We start from the raw sequence: 24,730 nt of genomic DNA, 5'->3' as shown, positions 1-24,730 counted from the left end.
ATATGCTGTCTATAAGAGACACACGTTAAAACAAAAGATGCTCATAGACTAAAGCTAAAAGGATGAAAAAAATATTTCATGCAAATGTAAATGAAAAAAAAAAAGCTGGAGTAGCAATACTTATATCAGACAAAATGGACTTTAAAACAAAGGCTATAGTAAGAGATAAAGAAGGTCACTACATAATGATAAAGGGAGCAATTCAACAGGAAGATATAACCGTTATAAATATCTAAGCATCTAATATAGGAGCACCTATATATATAAAGCAGACTTGGATGGATTTAAAGGGTAAAATCAACAGCAATACTATAATAGTAGGAAATTTCAATACCCCACTAACATCACTAGATAAATAATCAAGAAGGAAAATTAACAAAGAAACAGCAGACTTAAAGGACACACTAGATCAACTCGATTTAATAGATATCTTCAGAACCTTTCACCCTAAAGCAGCAGAATATACATTTTTTTCAAGTGCTCATAGTACATTCTCTAGGATAGACCACATGTTAGGGCACAAAAGCTGCCTCAACAAATTTAAGGAGATTGAAATCATATTGAGCACATTCTCTGATCACAATGGCATGAAACTAAAAATCAATCACAACAAAAAACCTGAAACATACTCAAACACTTGGAAACTAAATAGCATGTTATTAAATAATGAATGGGTTAACAATGAGATCAAAGAAGAAATAAAAATTCCTAGAGATGAACAATAATGAGCATACATCAACTTAAAATTTATGGGACAGAGCAAAAGCAGTCCTGAGAGGGAAGTTCATAGCATTACAGGCACACCTTAAAAAGATAGAAAAAGCTCAAATAAACAATTTGACCCTGCATCTAAAAGAACTAGAAAAAGAACAGCAAGTAAAGCCCAGAGGAAGTAGAAGGAAGAAAATAATAAAGATCAGAGTGGAAATAAATGACATAGGAGCTAAAGAAACAATACAGAGGATCAATGAAACCAGAAACTAGTTCTTTAAAAAGGTAAACAAGATCAATGAACCTTCAGCCAGACTCAGCAAGAAAAAAAGAGAGAGGACTCAAATAAATAAAATTAGAAATGAGAGTGGAGAAATAACAACTGACACAACAGAAATACAAAATATTGTAAGAAAATACTATGAAGAACTGTACACCAAAAAACTAGACAACCTACATGAAATGGACAAATTCCTTTTAACATATAATTTTCCAAAAATTACTCTGGAAGAATCATAAAACCTAAACAGACCAATTACAACAAATGAGATTAAAACAGTTATCAAAAAACTCCCCCCCCCAAAAAAAAGTACTGGGCCTGATGGCTTCACATGTGAATTCTACCAAATATTCAAAGAAGAACTAACTGCTATCATTCTCAAGCTATTTAAAAAAATTCAAGAGGAAAGAAGACTTCCAAGCTTCATTTATGAGGCGAGCATAATTCTGATCCCCAAACCAGGCAAAAACAACTCAAAGAAAGAAAAGTATAGGCCAGTATCCCTGATGAATTTAGATCCTAAAATCCTCAACAAAATATTAGCAAACTGGATCCAGCGATATATGAAAAAAATCTTACACCATGATCAAGTGGGATTTATTCTGAGAGGCAAGGCTGGTACATATTCGTAAATCAATCAATGTGATTCATCACATAAACAAAAGGAAGGAGAATAACCAAATGATAATTTCAATAGATGCAGAAAAAACATTTGAAAAAATCCAGCACCCATTCATGATCAAAACTCTCAGCAAAGTGGGAATACAGGGAACATACCTCAACATGATAAAGGTCATCTATGAAAAAGCCACAGCCAACACTATACTCAATGGGCAAAAATTAAAAGCAATCTTCTTAAGATCAGGAACAAGGCAGGCATGCCTCTTTCACCACTCTTATTCAACATAGTTCTAAAAGTCCTAGCCACAGCAATCAGACAAGCAAAAGAAAGAAAAGGCATCCAAATTGGAAAAGAAGAAGTAAAACTATCATTATTTGCAGATGATATGATATTGTTATAGAAAACTTTAAAGTCTCAGTCAAAAAACTACTGGACCTGGTAAATGAACTCAGCAATGTGGCAGGATATAAAATTAATATTCAGAAATCAGAGGCATTTGTATACACTAACAATGAACTGTCAGAAAGAGAAATTAAGGAAGCAATCCCCTTCACCATTGCAACCAAAAAAATAAAGTACCTAGGAATAAGTTTAACCAGGGAGATTAAAGACTTCTACTCAGAAAATTATAAAATATTGATTAAAGTAATCAGGGAAGATACAAACAAATGGAAGCATATTCCATGCTCATGGTTAGGAAGAATAAACATCATTAAAATGTCTATATTACCCAAAGCAATTTATAAATTCAATGCAATACCAATTAAAATAACAATGACTTACTTCAAAGATATAGAACACATATTCGAAAAATTTATATGGACCCAAAGGGAACACAAATAGCCTCAGCAACCTTAAAAAGGAAGAATAAAGTGGGAGGTATCACACTTCCAAATATCAAGTTATACTACAAGGCCATTGTACTCAAAATAGCCTGGTACTGGTATAAGGACAGGTATATAGATCAATGAAACAGAACAGAGAACTCAGAAATAAACCTACACTTTTATGGACAACTGTTATTTGACAAAGGAGGTAAGAGCATACAATGGAGTAAAGACAGCCTCTTGAACAAATGGTGTTGGGAAAATTGGACAGCTACCTGCAAAAAAATGAAACTAGACCACCAATTTACACCATTCACAAAAATAAACTCAAAATGGATAAAAGACTTAAATGTAAGCTGTAAAACCATAAGCATCTTAGAATAAAACATAGACAGTAAGCTCTCTGACATCTCTTGCAGCAATATATTTGCCAATTTATCTCCACAGGCAAATGAAATAAAAGACAGGATAAACAAATGGGAATATATCAAACTAAAGAGCTTTTGTACAGCTAAAGACAATGTGAACAGAATAAAAAGACAAACTACTCAATGGGAGAACATATTCGACAATACATCTGATAAGGGGTTAATAACCAAAATTTATAAAGAACTTGTAAAACTCGACACCAGGAAGACAAAGAATGCAATCAAAAAATGGGCGAGAGAAATGAATAGACACTTTTCCAAACAGGACATACAGATGGCCAAAAGGCATATGAAAAAATGCTCAATATCACTAATCAGTAGAGAAATGCAAATTAAAACCACAATGAGATACCACTTCACACCAGTCAGAATGGTGCTCATCAACAAAACAACACAGAATAAGTGCTGGCCACAATGTGGAGAAAAGGGAATCCTCCTGCACTGTTGGTGGGAATGCAGACTGGTGCAGCATGCTGTGGAAAACAGTATGGAGATTCCTCAAAAAATTAAAAGTCGAACTGCCTTTTGACCCAGCTATCCCACTTTTAGGAATATACCCGCAGAAAACCATAGCACTGTTCCAAAAGAAGAAATGCACCCCCATGTTTATGGCACCATTGTTCACAATAGCGAAGATCTGGAAACAGCCCAAGTGTCCGTCAGTGGACAAGTGGATTAAATAGCTTTGGTATATATACACTATAGAATACTACTCAGCCATAAGAAATGATGTCATCGAATCATTTACAACGACATGGATGGACCTTGATAACATTATACTGAGCAAAATAAGTAAATCAGAAAAAACTATGAACTATATGATTCCATAAAAATGAGACTCAGAGACATGGACAAGAGTGTGGTGGTTATGGGGTGGGGAGGAGGAGAGGGAGGGTGTTGAGGGAGGGGATGGACACTAAGAAAACCAGTTAGAAGGTGACGGAAGACAATTTGAGTTTGGGTGATGGGAATGCAGCATAATCAAATGTCAAAATAACCTGGAGATGTTCTCTCTGAACATATGTACCCTGATTTATCAATGTCACCTCATTAAAAGGAAAAAAAAATTAAATTTATTCTGACAGTAAAAAACATTTTTATGTTACATTTTTTGAGTTATGCTTTTTAGAATTCGTAAAAAAGAGGGGTTAAAAATTAAAAAAAAACGACAAAAAAGTTATTTTTTCATATATATATATAAATACATTCTTAGTAAGATATAGTAAATTTGGCAGGTCCCAGTGTAAATGTGTTAAGTTTTTTCATTCTGTGTTTATGAGAAGCATGAGCCTGATGTGTTCTAGTGATTTCTTCAATGTTTGGGCATATATTTGAAAGGCAGACTCTCATTTCCTCATCAGTACATTGAAGAATTCTTCTCTTTTCTACTTTTAATTGTGTTGAGGGTAGAAAATCGTAATTCACATAAATAGGATGTTGAAAATTGTAGTAAAATGTTCAAAGTTTTTTTAGATATTGCTACATATTTTTCTTTTCTAGAAATCCAAAAGGCTTCAAGAGACAATTCCTTATGTTTAATAATCAATCCAAAACCCCTACCATACATATCATCTTAAGTTTACACCAAACAAAGAACAGAAGAAACTTGCCTCCAGTCTTTCCAGGGAACATGGTGAGTAGTGTAAACTATCCAGCACCACAGCTTAACGGCCTTTTGCAATCTAATCAGGCAAGTGAGGTGGGGGGGTTGGGCAGACTGTCAGTTTACAGCTAATTCCCCACACCTCTATCCCCCCAAAATCTAAACTCTAAAAACCCTGTTGGTTTTTTGGTCCCCAACAGGCACATATTTCTCTGGAATACCATAGGGTTCACCTGGAAATCTCCTAGGGCGCACCAGTGCACCCTCGCGCACACTTTGAGAACCACTGCCTTAAGACAAGAGCTATGGGCCTGACCTGTGGTGGCACAGTGGACAAAGTGTCAGAATGCTGAGGTCACCATTTTGAAACCCTGGGCTTACCTGGTCAAGGCACATAAGGGAGTTGATGCTTCCTGCTCCTCCCCTTTCTCTCTCTCTCTCTCCCTCCCCCCCCTTCTCTCCTCTCCTCTCAAAATGAATAAATAAAATCTAAAAAAAAAAAAAAAAGACAAGAGCTATGGGTACTATGGGTATACTTTACCAATTAATCTAATAATCACTAACTGAAGAAAATCAGGCATCCTTAATGGTATAGTCTGTGGACAGAACAACATACCTCCCTAAAAACGGAATCGAAGCTTGTGTGTTATTGCAACACGCTTGTTCTGTTGAATTTGTGGTCAACAAATTCAGCACCCTCGTACTGAATCTGTGGTTAACAAAAACTTAAAGGTATTTATTCATGTCAATTGCTGGCAAGCCAAGGTTTTCTAATCTACTTATACTGTAATTTTGGAGGTTAGAACTTCACTTCTTTTCACCCTATTACAAGTCATCTTTTTCAAGAGGCAGCAAATGTAGGGGCATAGGTAGTTATTAGGCAGACCTGGGTCTAATCAAGCTTTGGGCATGATTCTCTGAGTTTTTGTTTTTTCATCTATAAAATGGTAATAATGATAGCCATGTCATGAGATTGCTGTGACAATAAAATGTGACCATGTGTGTGAATACTTTAGCAAAATACATGGCACAAAGAGGTAAATAAATAAACACTAACTTCCACTGACTACATAAATAATATTATAAGAGGACGTAAGTAAAAAGTGTTAGAGTCGGTGAAGTTGTGAATTGAGAGAAGTTCATTTTAATCACTTTAGAAATTACATTAGAATTGCATGTATAAAACCATGATATTTCATATTTTTAGTTATTCTAACTATATTTTAGAGGGAGATATTGTATACTCCAAGTGTACTTGTGAATTAAGAAATTTGCAGATGTCTTAGGAAGATATTTCTTTCAAATGTCAAGGGTCAACCATTTAAACCAACCTACCTTCTTTGAAAGCCTCTATCATTTATCCAAGATGCCTCCCAATCACTGTCAGCAGTTCTATGGTCAAGTATTTCCATGTCCTAGGATGGAATTTCCAAGGGGCAGCAAATGTGGACTCAACAGGGAGATAGCTACTTTCACCCTAAATTATCTCTTACTCCAAACTAGGAAAAAATAGAACCCAAATAGCAGCTGGGTGGCTTAGCCATCCCCAAGTCATCATTCTCTCTCTCTCTCTTCCCTCTTCATCTTTCTCTGAATATAACTATAAGGATCTTTCTTGTTCATATTTATTTTTATTTTCAAGCCCCAATACTTCCCAGAGTTTACACTTTGGAGTATATTGATGTACTAATCAATTATAATTAATCACACCTCTTGATATTCACACCCTTGACCATGTAACTTTACATAGCCCTTTTACTCTGCCTAACTTGTTAATTCTTGGCTTAGCAACATGATGTATTTTGGCTAATGGGATGTTATCAAGCACAATGCAAGCTACTATACCTCTTCCACTACCACAAGCCCATTTGGCAGCTAGGCCCCTGGAGGGTGAAAGCATTGCCAGTTATGCCAGTTAAGATCATTTTAGATCAACCAATAGCCATCCATACTCCAGACAGGTGAACAAGCCTGCCCAAGATCAGGAGAGTTAATTAGCCAATCTGCAGTCAACCCCATATGCTCATGTCCCCTCCCCAAATCAGCTAAGTCCAGCCAAGATGAGCTAACTCTTTCAGATTTCTAGGCTAAACAAATGTTAGTTACTGCCATGTGCCAATGATACATTGTGATTGTTTGTTACTCGGCACTATTGTGGCAATAGACAACAAATGCGGCCTGCCTGACATGAGCCTATAAGAATTGTATCTGGAAAACTTGATAATGAAAGAGGTAGGGAGCCTTTCTTTATCCCTATCATTTAAGTACTCCTCATTTAAGTCTTAGGAAGTAAAGAAAGCTTGGTGAGTGATACTTATGGTTCTCTCTGAATAGCTGACATCACGGTCAGAAGTCTCATAACCTGAGACCCATACGAGTATAAGCCTGATGATTTCCTTGAACATGAAAATTATCTATCACCAGCCACACAGTCAACACTCAGTTTGACAGTAATACACTCAAAGTGGTTGGCTTGTCTATTCTCTGTCACTCAGAACCATTTTACCATTGTAAGCTTGTTTTTGAAATAAAATCTTGGGATAGTTACAACTTTGTCTGCAGCTTGGATTTTTTTTCTTCTTCAGAGAGCTATTTTAAATGCCCTCAAACTTGTGTGGCACTGCCAATCGGCCACATTTAATTGGCCAGACTGTGAGCCTCAGCGATGCAACACGCTTCAGAAAATTAAACATAGACATGATTGTTACTTTGCTCTGTTATTGTGGCTACAGAATGGCAAACCAATCTGTTTAAACTGAAAAATCCAGCCGCTCAGTTATCTGTCAGGCCCATACAGCTAAATAGCCCATAAGTATGTTTTTTTCTACTTAGCTAAGGCATATTTTGATTGAATGAATATATTGTTTGCTTGGCATTGTGTATGGCCACGACTCAAGGTCCTCCTAACAGCCTATCAGCTCCTCAGGAAATGGTTGCTCCTACAAATATAGATATTCACTGATTCATTCATTCATTCACACACTCACTTAACCTGCAAGTATTTATTACACACTTATTCTGTGCCAGAAATTGTGTTAGGTTCTGGGAATAAGGAAAAGTTACATAACAATCAGTTAAATGAACAACTAATAAGAGTGTAGGTTGAGAATAGAAACTACGAACTGGCTTTAAAGTAATGCTTCTCCATTGGGGAAAATTCTGCCCTCCCTAATCCGGGGACATTTACCAATGTTTGAAGACAGTTTTAGTAACCATGACTGGAGGGAAAGGTGCTACTGAAATCTAGTGGGTAGAAGCCATACACACTGATAACTATCTTATAATTCATACAACAGGCCTTAGGGCAAAGGGTTATCCAGCTCAAAATATTAATTGTGTGGAGATTTAAAAACCTTGCTCTAAAGCAGGGGTCCCCAAACTTTTTACACAGGGGGCCAGATCACTGTCCCTCAGACCATTGGAGGGCCGGACTATAAAAAAAACAACTATGAACAAATCCTTATGCACACTGCACATATCTTATTTTAAAGTAAAAAAACAAAACGGGAACAAATACAATATTTAAAATAAAGAACAAGTAAATTTAAATCAACAAACTGACCAGTATTTCAATGGGAACTATGCTCCTCTCACTGACCAATGAAAGAGGTGCCCCTTCTGGAAGTGCAGCGGGGGCCGGATAAATTGCCTCAGGGGGCCGCATGTGGCCCACGGGCCGTAGTTTGGGGACCCCTGCTCTAAAGCCATGCGCTGGACTAATTTCTTTGAGAGCAAAGTTTCTGTCTAATCCATCATTATATCATCTGTTCCAGCACAGGGCCAGCATAGACAGGTAACTCATAAATGCTGGCTGGCTGGCTGGCTGGCCAGCTGATGGATTGATGTGTGGATTTCATACCTATTGATGGTATCAACAAGATGTATATTATAGGCATTGAACTATTTGGCTATCATAAACTTATTGGTAGCTTAATTTTCCAACCTAGAGTTTAGGTGGCTCTAAGAAGGGAAGCAGTCCAGTAATTTTGATATGAATTTCACAAGATATGGTGAATTGTGCTTAATGATGAGTCTGGAGCTCCAGAAAACCCAACAGCTCTGACCTTAGGACCTTTGCCTCTTTTCTAGATCCTCATTTATTTCAGATTAAATATGCGAGGCTATTTCTTCAAACCTTCCTGGCCTAAAATTAAAATAATCTGTCTTCTTTTATTTTTTCAAGACTGGAAATAAAGGTGAATTTGTCGTCTCTAACATTCTGTAGATTCATTTGGCCAATTATTCTGCTTTGGTTTTGAACTCATCCCTCGTAATGTACAATCTGTTTTGGATGTTAATTTTTAATGGTGTAATTTTGACTTGTCCTTCAAATGAGTTGAGTAGAAACACTGATTTATTTTTATGCCTTTCATCAATACAAGGGAACAGAATAAATTACTCAAGAACATGTTCTCCTGCCTTTGCTTCCCCCCTTCCCCAGTAAGAGATTATGACGATAAATGCACAAGGGTTGATCTTTTCTATAAGAGACTAGCAATGCACCTCACTTATGAATGAGCTCCTATATTGATATTACCAAATGAGACATCCCAAGTTTAGCAGCACCATGTCCCTACCTTCTAGGAGGTCACAGTAAGAAGAGGCTCTGTAGTGTGGGTAAGATGTTGGCAGTTGCACCTGGTGTCCAGGGTGGAAGCTCATGTAGAATCCTAATAATTGTTGATACATATATGTCTTCTATTGGATCGTATGATTGTTGAGACAAAGGCCAGGACTTAATGAGCAAAGGTCTACTACTTGTCTTAAATTTGGCTCCTCCAGGGAGAATCCCATATTGGAATAAGCATTTGGAGAACCCTTCTCCTTAAAGATTCAGATTAAATGTGTGAGTTTTGCTAACACAGGTCTGGCTAGTCAGGTTCAGATGTCCGATTGCCTTCCTGATCCCCTAAGACTGTGTGCTGTATTTAAATAGCACAGTGTTCAGAAACCTACCAAACAACTGTCATCACAACTGCTCTGATGAGCCATGTAGACTTGGCCAAAGTGAAAAGAGGTGAAAAGAAAGATTCTTTTATTTGTTCAACACACACCTGCTATACCAGGTACAATGCCAGATACAGATGACATCTAACAGTAAATATTCATATTCACTGCTTTAAAGTTGCTTCCAGTTCACTGTGGGAGGTGGATATAGGCTTCTTTTGGCTTTGAGTTCTCTCTTCCTTTCTGTAATTATTTAAAATACAAAGAGAAATATAGACTTCTTTGACTATTTTTTCCTTTCTTCTCTTTTTGGTTATCTTTACATTTCCCATCCCCTTCTCCAAATTTCTGGTATAATTCATGAAAAGGCACAAATAAGAAGTCTGAAGGTTGAAAGGCACTAATTAATGTTGGTTCATGGGTCACTATCAAGAAAAATCAGGACTCACTAAAATTTTCTTGTTCTTTTTCTTATGTTAATTACCTCATGTTACAAAATGGCTACAGGAATATCAGGCATCATACTACAGGACACAGGAAAAAAAACAGAGAAACAAAGGCTGGTCATTCATTTCAACAAAGAATGGAAACGCTTTCTGGAAAATCCTACCCTACAGATTTTTAATTATATCCAGTTGTATAGTACCCTGGCATATATCTATTCTTAGCTGGAAAATAACATGAAAGAATGGATTGTGGATGGGTGTCATTTAGCCAAGCAAAGGTCTCTCAAGCAATCCATTTGGAAAATATCACTGAAGAAATAGATGTGCATAAACTTATATAGTTATATATTTATAAAATTTATAGGTTATAAATATATATGAAATATGTTAAATAGGAGCTGGGGAAACTACAAATGAGTCATATTGTTTTGAATACATTCTATATATCATCAAAATTAATTATCTCATCAACTTCATGTTATATAGTAGTGGTCCCCAACCTTTTTGGGCCACGGACCGGTTTAATGTCAGAAAATATTTTCATGGACCAGCCTTTAGGGTGGGACGGATAAATGTATCATGTGACCGAGACAAGTGTCAAAAGTGAGTCTTAGATGAATATAACAGAGGGAATCTGGTCATTTTTAAAAAAATAAAACATCATTCAGACTTAAATATAAATAAAACAGAAATAATGTAAGTTATTTATTCTTTCTCTGGGGACCGGTATCAAATGACCCATGGACCAGTACCGGTCCACAGCCCAGGGGTTGGGGACCACTGTTATATAGTCATCAGCTAAATGTAATTTCATTTCACAAAGAAACTGAGGTACAAAGACTAAGTAAAATGACTAGTCCAAGGTCATATAGTCAAGAAGGGAAGAGTCACAATCTGATCCTATATCTTAAAAAAATCATGTATTCTTCTAGTTCTTTTTCTTGATTCTGCCTTTGGGCATAAACGGGTACAATAAATATAAAGCATGAAATTTGTATATACACACCAAGCGTTGGTGAAGAACTAAGGTAGATAAGTATTCAGAGCAAGTAAGCTTTGAACCCAGAATTCCAGGATAGTTGAAAGGCCAGTTCATCCACTCACTCATTCAGGCATCCATGGAGCACCTTCCAGATTCCATCTCTGAGCTGAGGACATAGATGAGAAAGACACCACTACGATTCGCATGTGGCTCATTGTCCAGACAGGTAACTGGACAACTGGTCATGCAAGAGGAAACTTACAAGGCACTATGTGAACTCATTGAGGTTTCCTTCACTGTGGTCCTTCCAGAGCCTGAAGCAAAGATCAAAGTGAAAGATTCTTTGGGACGTGCAAGTCCAGAGGGCAAGGGTGAGGAAGTAAAATGAGGTGAGGAAAAAAGTAGTATGATGTAATACAGGTCTACACTGTCCAGGGCTCAACAAGGAGCCTCAAAGAGTCATCAAGGTTATAGTTAGCTAAATAATGGCCCACAACCTAATGCCCAGAATCAGTGGATGTGTTATTTGACCAAGCAAAAGTGATTTTGTATATATAATTAAATTTGGGATCTTATGATGGGGTGACAGTCATGAATTACCTACATGGGCTCAATGGAATCACAAGAGTCCTTATAAAGAGAGACACAGTAGGGGGTCTGAGTCAGAGAAAGAGATGTGGCAAAGGAAGCAGAGATCCAAGTGATGTGGAGCCATGAGCCAAAGAAGGCAGGCAGCCTCTAAAAGCTGAAAAAGGCAAGGAAATGGATTCTTCTCAGAGCTTCCAGAGAAAATGCAGCCCTGCCAACTCATTTTACACTTTTGACCTCCAGAGCTGAAAAAAAATACACTTGTATTTCTTGAAGTCACCTAGCTTGTGATGATGTATAGCAGTAATAGGAATCTAATACACAGGCCTCATAGCAGGTGTGTTCACTTGGAGCACAAGACTTATCCAGAAGGATTTTATGGGAGGGAGTTGACCGACAGTGAAAGGAACAAGAATACATCTGTTCAGTTGCTATCAAATCTCCCATTTCCTATTCATCAGTTTACCTCATAGAGTGCTAACTGTCCACCTTTCAGCCCCTTGATGGCTGCTAGGAATCTATACTCCATGCCTCACAGTGGTTCATGCTCACCAGTGTGAGAGAAAAAAAAGAAGAGAGTTAGTTTAGGTAAACTGGGGAGTGCCAAAATTATGTCCAGTGATCAGGGTGACTAACTCTGCCTGGGAAGAAAATCATCCAAATACTTACCTAGCTTCTTCTGTAGACTGATGCCATTTCTAGAGAACCATTTTTGTCTTAGCCTGTCTAATATCTTATCCCCAGTTCTTTAAGTGCATGCATCTTATTTTGTTGGGAAACTACCCTTACTAACCCTGTCCATGTCCCAATGTAAGCTGACTTCCCCATTTACTCCAGAAAGAGGCATTGCCAAGAGTTAGCCAGCCAGAGCATAGAATTACCTTGCCACAACAATTGATTCAGGAATAGGCATGGCCCCAAGCCTGTTTAATATTGTACCTTCCAGGCCATAGAGATTGGTTCAGGGCAGTGCCCATGAGCCAGTAAGGTCAGTGGTTCTTAGTTCTGAACCATGTTGGAACTACTGGGAATATATCATCCTTTTTACTCACTCAATCTTAGAATTGAGAGCATGTCAACCTGGAATTTCCAAGGATGTGAAGCCAGCATGAGGGGAGGAGAGGGAATGCCCTAGAACATCAGTTGGTCTTCTGGATCCTTCCACACCTAAACTTAGATGAACTTCATATGCATGTGGTTCAATACACATCTGCTTTTAACCTAAGTCAGCTGGAGGGGGTTTGTTTCTTGAAAGATTCCCAATGCAGTAGCACTTCCTCAGTGTCTCATTGTCACTTGTTGTCAACAGGAAGTCCTATTGTAGATTTAGATACTTCCAGTAGTTAAGAAAGCCAGAAGCAGGTCAGAAAGAGTCAGCAGCCCAAAACTTCTTGAGGACTTGCACATCCTCCAGGATAATCCCAACTGTACCTTGGCACACTATTTGCTACGCTTAGACCTTTTTCCTAATGGGACTGGTCATGGCCACCTCAATAGGCATCCTTATAAAGTTGTTCCTGGTTCAGTCACACCACTTCTTACAGAACAGGAAAGCACCAGAAAATTTATTTCTTGGAGTATGAACAATTCAATTGTAGATTGGAGTGATGGCTGACCTGTTTGTACTGTCCAGCCCCCAATGCAGTGATTCTAGTGATTAGACATGGCGATTCCAGACTCTGTGAAACAGAAAATTGCTGCAATTGTCAATGATGGGCCTGGCCCAGACTGAATCTAACCTGCCTACAGTCCCAAGTGTGAAGGTATCCACCGACTCCCATGGCCTCTGTTCTGAAACCAGGATACCTCTCAGGAATGAAGAAAAGGCCATTTTCAAGGCTGTAATTGCATAATATGTGGAATGTAACAAAAGGGAGACCCTCGAGCTCCATTACTTTGAAGGGTCTGTCAGTGTTTTCATTACAGTCCATTTTCTGCAGTGATTTATCTTCAGCCGTGAAGCTGGGCTGACAGCTGGGGCTTAGCACCCACAGGCCCAGCCCAGGAGAACTGTGTGGAGTTTAATTTAGTTGGAATTGTTTGGCCAGCTCCATGCTGAGGACTTGCAAACTATAAATTAAGTACAAGTTTGGGTCCTCTGGCACTTCTGTGGCAGTTCTTTTTTGGAGCATCCTCAGTAGCTCACCTGCAAATTGTGCTTTCCTGACAGGCTGCACTATCTAAGGCCAGGAAGGAAAGCAGGAAAGTCACTTTTTATACTCTTCAAGGGGCTATTTGGGGGGAGGGAGGGGATGGGGTTTTATAGTTGAAACTCATGAATACAATTTATGCTTCAAGTTTTTTAAAAAAGTGTCATTTAAGCTCAGATAATTTAAAAGTTATTGTCTGCCTTCTCTCTCTCTCTCTTGCCTCAGAGACAGAGAGAGAGACAGAGACAGAGAGAGGGACAGACAGGGATAGACAGACAGGAAGAAAGAGAGATGAGAAGCATCAAGTTTTCATTGATGCATTTTAGTTGTTCATTGATTGCTTTCTCACATGTGCCTTAACGGGGGTGGGGGGTACTACAGCAGAGCAAGTGACCCCTTGCTCAATCCAGTGATCCTGGGTTCAATCCAGTGACCTTGGACTTTAAGCCAGAGACCTTGGGCTTCCAGCCAGTGACATTTGGGCTCAAGCCAGCAACCATAAGGTCATGTCTATGATCGCACGCTCAAGCCAGCAACCCTGCACTCAAGCTGGTGAACCCGCTCGTAAGCTGGCGACCTCAAGATTTTGAACCTGGATCCTCTTCGTCCCAGTCTGATGCTCTATCCACTGTGCCACCACCTAGTCGGGCTGCCTTCTCTATAATGGTCCTCACATGATCCGTGTTTCCAGTCTCAAGCACAGGTCTGGGTCCTCTTGGGGAAGATGACACAGGATTTACAATGCCCCAATCTCAAAGTAGGTCATCTGTTGCTTTGGACAAATAGTCCCAGAGTCTGGGCCTTGGAACAGCAAAGCCAAGTCCTAGAAATTAACACCAGAATGAACCTCAGGAATAGCTCCTAGCCTGTCCAGTGACAAGTCTGGAACATGATGTTCAATGTGTATCTGGATTCCAGCATGGAGTCTAGTATTCAACCCAGAACCCAGCAGTCTCTCTTTAAAATTAGACACAGGGTGGGAGGTATGGAAAATCAGCCTGAGAAAAGGTCTTTCCTCTGTATTTTTCTCACTAACCCTCCTGGGCACTAAGAGCTGAACAACGTATGGCCTTCTACAGATATTGTCTTCTATAGGCCAGGGGCCTGTCGAGAGCCCCTGGAGATCTCAAGTCATTGTCTTCACCTTCACCATCATTTGCACCATCAACAACACCCACCAGTTTCAATTCCACTGTCATCAATCTCATCAAGAATATTAGTGAGAACTTACTTCAAGGCAGTCTCTGTACTACATGGTACATGTATGGTCTACATCAATCCCCACTGCAATCCTGCGTAGGAGTTTTTATCCTTGTTTAACAGTATAGGAGACTGAGTCTCGAAGAGACAAGGAAACACATCCAAGGTTACCAAGTTAAGAAGCCAGAACAGACTGACTTGATGCTCAGATTCTGAATCACTGTGGGACACTACCTAATACAGTATAAACTCCCCAGGAAGTCAATTCAGAATATTGTTTGGAGATCAATGTGTATACTAGGGGTTATCCTTGGGATCAACATCTGTGGAATGGAGCAGAAGGAAGCAGAAGTGAGAAGAAAGTGAGTTGGGCTCTGAGGCAGGACCAATCAAAGCCCTGATTCACCCCACATGGTGTTCCGGAGCTAGAATGTTCTGCCTGTGGCATTGCTTTGGCTTGGGCTAGGATGGCTGATCCTTTTTACTCTGTATGAGTTTCCTATGGCTACAGTAATAAATTACCAGAAACTCTGGCTTACATGTGGCTTAAAAAAACACATATTTATTCTTGTATAGTTCTGGAGGTCAGAAGTCTGAAATAGTTTTTATGGAGCCAAAAATCAAGGTTTTGGCACAGCTGCATTTCTTCTGGAGGTTAGAGAGAATCTATTTCCTTGCCTTTTCCACCTTCTATGGAAAGAATGCTGCTGGCATTCTTTCCTCCATCTCCAAAATTCATCACTCCAACCTCTGCTCCTGTCATCATCTCCCCTCTGCTTCTATCATCATATATTCTTCTCTGACTCTAACTGTCCTGGTTCCCTCTTACAAGGACCCTTGTGGTTACATTTAGGGCCCACCAGGATAATCTTCCCATCTACGGTCTGAGGAAAGAGTTAAGAAACAAAAGGGAGTCACCATAGCCAAGCTAACATAATAGCAATAATTGCTTAAACTAGAATGAGCTAAAGCATGAGGAATAAATTTTATTTTATTTTAACTAGCCTGAAGACTTAACCTTTGAAACTTTTAAGTTGTGCATCAATGCCTGGAGATATATATATATATATATATATATATATATATATATATATATGAAAAAATACTCAGGTACTCAGAACACCTGACACTCATTATCCAGACCACTTGACACCTGGACCAATCCAGAGGTTAGCAGAATGCAGGACTGATTCTTGAGTATACTTTTTACTATAAGAATTGTCAACCTTTCTCTTGCCTTCAGAACACTCTGGTTGTCATCTGGTAGTGTTTGCTAATTTGCAAATCTTAAGGCTCTTAAATAAAGCTTTGCCACTTAATTCTAGCAAAAACTTCTGATCTGTTCAGGCCAGGTTGACAACTCATTAACTTAATCACATCTGCATAGTCCTTTTTGCTATGTCAGGTAACAGATTCGTAGGCTCTGACTATAGATGTCTTGAGGGGTCATTACTCAGCCTGCCACATGCACCCTCAGTCACTTACTGTCTGTGGGTCTTCCAGCTGAGGCAATCCCTGAAAGAGTGCTGAGAGTTAAAGTCCCTCCGCTGACCATACAGTTGGGGCCAAAGTTCTTTCCTGAAGGGGGACCTGGAAGTATCTCCATGTTTATCAGACATTCCCAGAATATTCAGTTTCAACCCAGCCCAGACCATCCCTCCTTTTGCTTTAAAGACCTGTATTGGCCCAGTTCTGAATCTCAGCTCTAAGCTCCATCTCAGACTTTGTTACCAAGGTCCACTTTCATTTTCCTCTCTTGTGAATCCTAATACCTTGACTTTATGATCAACTGTTCAAAGAACATCTTGAGCATCTGGCCACAGCTCAGTTGTCAATACTGCAATAATCATCTGCTTCTTTGTATTCAGAAAGCAGCAGATTAGGAAATGCAAAGACAGCTTTTGGCACTGCGCAGTTGTGTTTTGGGGGGTGTTTCTCCCCCTGCTGTAAATGTGTTACACTGAAGCATATTTCTATCCATCTGCAGCTCTGCCATATTGCAGGTAACTGTGAACAAAACAAGCAATAAAACTGCAAAGGGGCTGCTGCCTTTTCCTACGCATCGACTCTCATTTACCTGCACTAACAGCATAGACTCAAGTGCATTCCTTACTCCTAAGCAGCACCTGCAGCCTGGAGGGCCATAGAAAAGTCAAGAAGAGACTTTTAAAAAGCTGGGAAGTTCTTTTTAAAAAGTCAAAAACACAGACCCTAGTCTCTGATTCTGCCTTCTGAATCCTTTCTGGAATGTGCTTCTTGTAGAATTAGTGATAAACACAAACCCACTCATTCAAGTGGACACTGAAGTGATAGTCGATCACTATGTCAGCAATTTTCAACCAGTGTGCCACAAAAGACATATGGGTATGCCACAAGAATTTTTCTTTTTTAAGTGAGAGGAGGAGAGATAGACAGATTCCCGCATGGGCCCTGACTGGGATCCACCTGGCAACACCCGTCTGGGTCGATGTTCTGCTCATCTAGAACCAATGCTCGCAACTGAGCTAATTTTAGTGCCTGAGGTGGAGGCTTGATGGAGCCATCCTTAGCACCCGGGGCCAATGTGCTCATACCAATTGAGCCATGGCTACAGGAGGAGAAGAGAAAAAGAGAAGGGGGAGGAGGAAGGAGGAGAAGCAGATACTCACTTCTCCTGTGTGTCCTGACTGTGAGTCAAACCTGGGATATCCACATGCCAAGTCGATGCTCTACCACTGAGCCAACCTGCTGGGACCAAGAATTTTTAAAATATGCAATATCTAACTATTTAGTCAGGAGCATGGACCTATTTTTTCTTAGATTGTCAAATTAAAAAAAAAAAAAAGACAACAGTCAATACAACAGCCATCCAGTGTGAATGAATCAAAATTATATTTATTTTTTTTGTCAGATCAGCAAAAAATATATTTTTGTGTGTGCTGCAGAATTTTATTAATTAGATTATGTGTGACATGAGATGAAAAAGGTTGAAAATCTCTGCTCTTATATGACTCTGGAGGGGTTGTCAGTAGAGAGACCCCTACCTACCTCAGCAGAAATACTGACTGCCAAAGGCCTGGAAGTCTGGAAGCTGTTTTTGATAGAACTACCAAATCTCTCTCTTTCTCTCCTTCTCTCCCTCTCTCCATCTCTTCCATGTCCAAGTTACTAAACTGCTAGGATTGGAGTTTGGAACTTTTGGTAGCCATGATGTCTGTCTTCTCAGGACAAGATAAGGATTGGAGCCCTGATGTCTTCCTTGAATCCCTGTTTACAATTATGCCTAAAGGCAGCAACTTATCCTTCTCAGTTATATGAGGCAATATATGCTTCTTTGAACATGTTATTTTTAATGGCTTTCTACCATGAGATATTGAAAGTGACTTATTTCCCTGGCTGGTGGCTCAGTGGATGGAGCATTGTCCTGGTATATGGACATTCCAGGTTTGATTCCCAGTCAGGGCACACAGGAGAAGAGACCATCTGCTTCTTTCCTCTCCCTCTCCCCTTTCTCTCCCTCTTCCCTTCCTGCAGCCTGTTGGCTCAATTGAGCACGGTCCCAGGTGCTGAAGATAGCTCAGTTGGTCTGAGTGTGTCAGTCTCAGGCACTAAAAATAGCTTGGTAGTTGTGCATTGACCCAAAATGGGGATTACTGGGTGGATCCCAGTCAAGATGCATGCAGGAGACTGTCTCTCTATCTTCCCTCCTCTCACTAAAAAAAAGAAAGAAAGAAAGAAAAGAAAGAAAAAAAGTGACTTATTACCCTTTTTGCATTTCCCTCTAGATGCTCCTCAATAGCCTCAAACTCAACATGCTCTAAAATAAATTCATCTTGCTGTCCTTCTGTCCCTACATTCATATCTCTTAACTTTGCTGTTTTTCTAAAAATAATTTCATTTTCTGCACCCCTAAGACCCCAGGCCCCTTCATATGCTTGGAACCTCTTTTTCCTTCCAGCTACCCACCCTTCTCATCACCTTCCCTTTGTTACACTTTGGATGACTGTCCCTATGGTGCTGCATTCCTTCTGCATTACTTCTGCTCCCTGATGCCTCTTCCCATCTCTTATGCAGAGACTCCCTACAACACCCTGGAGCACAAGATAGGCCCCTAAATGTCTTTGCTTGACATCCAAAGTGATAATGCAGAACACAAAAGCTTAGATTTTAGTGCTAGACTAAGATTCAATTCTTGTTTTTGCAACTCCTGATAATTATGTGAATTTGATCAAGTCATTAAACCTCTCTGACCCTAGTATTCCCAGTTGTAAAATGTAGAGAATCACATCCACCTCTTGTGGTTGTGGTGAGAATTAAAAGAGTTACTATAGTATATGTGAAATGATTAACACAGAAACTGAGGCAGCAGCACCCAACAAGTAATTTAACAACTACTTATTGAAGACCTAATACGTGCTGGGTACCGTTCTTGTGACTTCACACACACACACACACACACACACACACACAAAAAAAAAAAAAAAAAGAAAGAGAGAAGCAGAGTTTTGACTTCAACCCCCATCTAATTATTGCCTGCATTAATTAATTCAGCAAATGTGGGCTGGTGCTTCCTATACACAGCATGAGGCTGGACACTGAACTAGAGTAATAAACAAGTCATGGTTCCTAATTTCTTGTCCTGTAGAGGAGACAGATGACAGACATGTAAACAGATAATTTCAAATATCATCAGATTTCTGTCTTGTCACTGTCCATAACTGGAACTTCTATAAACAGTTGTTTCTAAAATTCTGTGATAATGTCATTTTTATTCTCTAGAAATAGAAACAAGAAATCCTATGGAAAGGAGTCAGGACAAATGACTAAATTCCCCTTCATTACCCAAATCCCACTTTAGACAGTACCCTTCCAGCATTCTGGCCAATGAGAGAAACTTGAAACCCAAGCCCCAGTGGCTGATGCAGATCATCACTATGGCAATGACTCGACAGTAGGAGAGAAGCATAACCTACAACTTTTAGGAGAGCATTGTGTCCTTACAGTCCCCTCCCTATTCCTTCAAGGACTCAGGGCTTAATGATATTCTCCAGAGAAGCATGGTCAAGACCCTGACAAGCCATAGCATTCTCAACCATTTTCATCATGGCTTTCCCTGCTATAGGCTCACATGGGCTGGGAATTTTTGTAAGAAGGTGACCAGAGAGAAAGCTCTAGAAAGTGAGGTTCTTGGAGGGAAAGAATGAAAAATAAGGCAACTCCCAGGAAGCTTCTAGAGGCATGGGGAGCAAGGAAGTTAACTTTAAATCAGATTTCTTGACTTTAGCAATTGATATTAGAGGCCACATCATTCTTGCTGTGGGGACTGCATGGTACACTGTAGGATGTTAAGCAGCATCACTGGCCCAGATCCAGGATATGTCACGGCACATTCTCCCCAATTGTGACTACCAAAAAGTGGGCCCAATTATAGCTTGAGTGACAAATTACCCCTGATTGAGAACCACTGATATGGAGCCAATGCCTGAGGGAGAGGAGTAGCCTGACCTACAAGTAAACACTCAATACAGAGAGATTTGAGAGCAAAGAATGATCAAAAAGTATAAGCAGCAGTGTGAGAAGAATGAAAGCAGGTGTATACCTCAGTTCTAGGTCTAAAGACCTCAAAAACGTGAGCTTCCTGAATGAGTGGCAAGTTCTCTTCAGTGACTCAGTGTGAATCTAAAGACAGAGAATAAAGCTCACATATACAGAATCCAAGCTTGAAACATCACCCAACTCATCTGATTCTAAAGATGTTGCATGATTTTGAGCTAGTCACTTCATTTCTCTAGGTTGCTGGCCTTGTTCTCTGCCAAATAAGAGAGTTGGACTGCTCCAGGGATAGAAAATAGTTGTTACATAATACTCCGCACCCAACTATCATGCCTGTGACTGGCATCACTAATCAATCACTGCATACTTTCCTCTTGAGCCCCAGCAAAGCCTCTGAATCCTTCTCTACACAGAGTTTCTGGAAGCTGCTGCAGCTCCACTAATTGGCTGTTTCTGGCAAGTTATATCAACATTGTTTACTATTCTTAGAGGAGTCAGTGGTTTTCAAACTGTATGAAGGGGGCTTCTAGAGAGCCTCCCCAGAGCCACTTTGGGGGAGAATGAAACAGACAAGTAAATGTTCAGGTTGTCAAACCCTACTTCACCCACAGCATTTGTCTGCTTTATATATGGACTTTTTATCAAATTTCATGTGGACAGAGTAAATCCTCAGCTAACATACAAAAATTTGCTAGAGTTGCCGTTAACAAAGACCGCAAGATGAGTGCCATAAACAACAACTGTACTGTCCCACAATTCTAGAGGCTAAAGGTCCAAGATCAAGGTGTTGGCAAGGTTGGTTTCTTCTTAGGGCTATGAGGAAGGATTTGTTCCAGGTCTCTCTCATAGCTTCCAATGGTTTGTTGGCAATCTTTGGCATTTCTTGGTTTGCAGAAACATTACCCCAATCTCTACCTTCACCTTCACATTGCATTCTTCTTGTGTACAATTGCTCTGTAACCAAATTTCCCCTTTTTATAATCAGATGTATTGGACTGGGACCCACCCTATGACCTCACTTCAATTTGATTACCTCTGTAAAGATCCTATCTCCAAATAAGGTCACACTTTGAGGTATTAGGGATTAGAATTTCAATATGTAAATTTAAGTGGAACACAATCTAACCCATAATACTTTGCCTTCAGGTCCCCCAAATTCATATCCTTCTCACATGCATAATACATTCATCTTATCCCAGTATCCTCAAAATTCTTAACCAATTCAAGCAACAACTCTAAGTCCAAAATATCATCTAAATTACATTTAAATCAGGTCTGGGTGAGACTCAACGTATGATTTATCCTGAAGCAAAATTTCTCTCCATCTGCGAACCTGTGAAACTGACATGAGTTATTTTAAGCCTCTAAAATATAATGGTGGAACAGGCATAGGATAGACATAGTATTCTGAGCAGGGTCAAGTTTTCTCCCTTGAGTCTGTATATCCTGGCTTCTGCCTTTATTAGGGTCTTCCTGTGAGTGGTTTGCTAATGGGACCATGTTCCTGCCTGGTGCACTATCAAACACTTCCAAGAGACCCAAGTTCATAGGTCTGTTTCCCAAATTGGAGGTCAAAGTTTCCCTAATGTCCTGATGGGGTTAGAAATCTGAGAAATGACCCAACACATGGCAGATGATGAAGCACAGAACATTGTTTTTGAAACCCTAGTAGCTGGCTTCTCATTACTTCTTTGCTTTTAGTTTTCTGTCTGGGAAAAATAGAAAAGTTCTGAATGTGTTTTCTTCCTTGTGGCTCTAGGAGAATCAAATATATAATACAATATGCCCATTCTATATGAATTGGCATAGACATGTTCCTATGTTCATGCTGATCTCCCATGGATTGAATAGCCCTAGAATTTATTGTTTTGGAATGTGATGAGAAGAAAAAAGTCCTTGAAGATCAATGACTTTCAACAATCAGAGATTCAAGAGCCTTTTGCTACAGCTGGATAATGCACTTAGGATTTTAATCAACCTGAACGTGTGGATTTTATACATTATTCAAGACCTCCATGAGCCCCACATAGATCCTCCTGTTGACAAACACCCTGATAGAAGCCTGAGTTGTCACAGAGCAGTGCAGGGACCCTGTTGGTATTCATGGCAGCAGTTCCCAGAAAGACTGAAGTCAACACTTATTTGCACTTGAGCCAGATCTTTGGAAATTGGGCATTTTCTGTTCTAAAGAAAACTAACCCAGTTGCTCCCTGTGCTTCAGCATTAATATCAGTCTCAATGTAAATGTGGACTTTTATGGTAATGGAGAAGGATGTGTATGAGGAAATAGCTCTGGGCAGGAGTTAGGAAATACCCCAGGGGGCCCATTGGTCTCATTGCTTTGTGGGACCGGAGCCCAGTGAGATGGGGACTGAGTCAGAAGTACAGATTTCTGCCCAAGATGGCATCTTAATGAGTTCTAATTGACAGCTGGCTCTTTCAGGCCTCCAGGCTGCAGGGTGCATTTACCATAATGATGGGCAAGGACAGCATAGCCTACATTGTCTATGAGGGGGACCCACTCAGCAAAGCACAGAGGGCATAGGATTAGAAGTCTAGGCTATGGCAGACCCAGGGGGGATCTAATTCCACTCATTAACATCAGTTTTATGACAGACAAATCATTTTACTTACTCCAGACCCATTTCCTTTTTATATAAAATGGGAGTGTTAATTGTACCTACCTCCTAGCTTCAGTTTGGGGATCAACTGGGGTAGTGTGCCCAAGGCATTTTGCACTATGTGAGTTGTATAGGGAATGCCCAAACAATGTAGACTTTGCAGGGCCCAAAATATCTTAGGGAATCACCTCTGTGCATGCCCTCAGTCTGGAGTATTAATAACAGCAATTTTACTAGTTATTACTATGGCAACTTCCAGCAAGTATGAAAAAATACATTTCTCAGAAATATAATAATCTAAATGGTAAAAATAATTATAATGAAAGTTAATATGCTAACTCAATGCTAACTGTTTTACAGGCCTAACCTCATTTAATGCTCACAACTACAAAAGGTGTACTTACAGATGGAGAAACTCAGGCTCCGAGTGATGCAGTAACATGTACAAAATCATAAAGTCAGATCTGGGTTTGAATCCAGACCCGTCTGGCACCAGCACCCACTCATCATATTACACAAGAAATAGCACATTATTTAACTTCTCTGCACCTCAGCTTTGATTGGTTATAATAATTCCCATTTCAGAGGCAGTTATGGGGATCAAATTGAGTATGGCACTTAAGGAAGATGCTTTGGGCACACAGATCTGATTAGGAAGTTGGGTGTTTGCTGTCATATGCACCACCACAAGCCCTCCATATGCCCTTTGGAGACATTGTGATCCCATAGCCAAAAAAGTTATGGCAGTTATTAAGAGGCATCTACCCTGCAGAAAGAAAGAAAAGAAGCCAGAGGATCCACATCCTAAACAGGCATGCATGCCTCAGCAACCTCCTATGCTCATGTTATCTTAAATGGCAAAAGGGACTTTGTAGATATGATCAAATTAAGAATCTTGAGATGGAGGAATCATCCTGGATTATCTGGGTGGGCCCAAAGTCACAAGGTCCTTATAAGAGGAGACAAAGTGTCAGAGTCAGAGAAGAAGATGAGATTAAGAAAAGCTGAAGTCAATGAGACAAAGCTGAAAATTTGAAGATGCTACAGTGCTGACTTTGGAGACAGAGAAGGAGGCCATGAGCCAAGGAATATAGGTGGCCTTTAGAAGATGCAAAGACAGGAGTGACGTCACGGAAATGGCGCCGTGAGAGCGCGTCCGACAGCTCTCCCCTAAATCACAACAAATTTATCAACTAGAAACAGAAAAATTTATCCTCGGAGCATTCCGGAGTTCCACACAAACTGAAAGCAAAAGGACTGTTATCACTTGAATCTGAGAGATGAGGGTGTGGAGGAAGCTACCGCAGCGACGCTCATTCAAGCCGCCAGGGAGTGCGCCCGCGGTGAGTCAGCCCATATACTTGGGAACCGCAAGCCTCCGCGAGCGGCCGACCGCGAGCCGCCGGGAGCCCGCGAGCTGCCGCGAACCCCCGCGAACCGCCACCGCGAGCTGCCGCGAGCCCCCGCGAGCGGCCGCCACAAGCCGCCGCGCGCCCGGTCCGGTTGAGCACCGCTGACGTTCCCAGCGGCCCGCACACTGCGAGTCGCCGGCCACCGGTGCCCTGAGCGCCCCATTCGCGCGCGTGCCTTGGGCATTCCACGCACCCAGGGCGCCCTACTGGCCCGCACACCCAGGGGGCTCCATTATCCTGCGCCTGGTGCGGTCCAGCCGCCAGCGGCGGGGCGGCAGGGCGATCAGGAGAGGCTTGGAAGATTCTCTCCGTGGGCGGGGCACCTCACCCAGCCATTCAAGCTAACAATCAAGCGTTGGGGGAGGGGAGCGCGCAGGCAGC

This window comes from Saccopteryx bilineata, chromosome 9 (assembly GCF_036850765.1).
Source record: "Saccopteryx bilineata isolate mSacBil1 chromosome 9, mSacBil1_pri_phased_curated, whole genome shotgun sequence".
NCBI lineage: Eukaryota > Metazoa > Chordata > Mammalia > Chiroptera > Emballonuridae > Saccopteryx > Saccopteryx bilineata.
Note: the sequence above shows the minus strand (reverse complement) of the source record.